Source organism: Aplysia californica, unplaced genomic scaffold (assembly GCF_000002075.1).
Source record: "Aplysia californica isolate F4 #8 unplaced genomic scaffold, AplCal3.0 scaffold00378, whole genome shotgun sequence".
Taxonomy (NCBI): Eukaryota; Metazoa; Mollusca; class Gastropoda; order Aplysiida; family Aplysiidae; genus Aplysia; species Aplysia californica.
The window spans coordinates 434,008-435,141 of NW_004797648.1; positions in this window are offsets into that span (position 1 = coordinate 434,008).

The following is a 1,134-nucleotide window of genomic DNA, read 5'->3' on the forward strand; positions in this document are numbered from 1 at the left end:
GACGCTGGTTCCAATTACATGTAGTAGAAGAGCTGATTAACCCTGAACTCATATGACCTTATACAGTTGCGAGCACTATAAAACCTCTACTAAAACTAAACGAACCCTGAACGACCGTACAACGCAGAAGGTATGAAAGAATGTTGAACTGAGAAGAGGTTCTAAAGAAAACCAAAAAAACAGCACCATTTGATTTTGTTGTTGTTTTTTGCTTATTTGTTTGTGTGTTTGTTTGTCAGAGTAAATAACAGCACATAGATGAAAATAACAGAGACAAAGTAAGGCAGTAGGACCTACTAGTGGCGCCCTCCAACCACCCTCCAAGACAATAATATGGGAAAGACAGAAGAAAAACCAGTTAAGAGGATTGTGGGAAAAACAAGCATCGAGATTCTAAGCCACATTCTGGGTTTGCGAAGGGAGCGTGTTAAATTAATCTTAGTTTCTGTTTAAGTAAGAGTTTCACGGTACTTGCAACACATTAAGGTCACATAAGTGCTTAAGATTAATAATAATAGGTAGCATTAAGTATAGCGCAATTCCCGCTCAACAGCAAGCTCTATGCGCTTCACAACCTAGCAGACCTGAGAGCTTTCTGAAACAAACTCAACTTCCTGGGAAGCATACAGTGCAAGCAGCCATTTATAGGCGCTAAAACACTAACATACTGACAAGATTAGAGGTGTAACAAGATAGTGACAAATGTGGGCGTGGTGGTATCGCAGCGACACTTTTTTAATCGGACACAGGAGCGATTCTGCCGCTGCCGCAGAGGTGCCGCATTTTTTGTAGCTATTGCTCAACTTCATCTAACATTTAGGGCTGATCAGTTCTCCCTGAGATTGTTCTTTATCTATACTTTCTTTATACTCTGACCGCCTAGGTCTTTATTCAAGGACATTACGTGCCGCAGTGATGAAGGATGCAACCTGCTTTAAGGTGAAAAAATCATATGTGCGGCAGCGGAACGGCAGCGGGACGAAATGTGCGATATCGCAAGTGGCAAATTCAATTGGGGAAGGCATGTTGGGGCCTTTTTTGTTTTGAGCAGCATGGCACCTACCCAGTCAAAACTGTCTAGGTTAATGAAACAAGGGCGAATACTGCTGATGATTTGAAGACAAGATTAGAGGT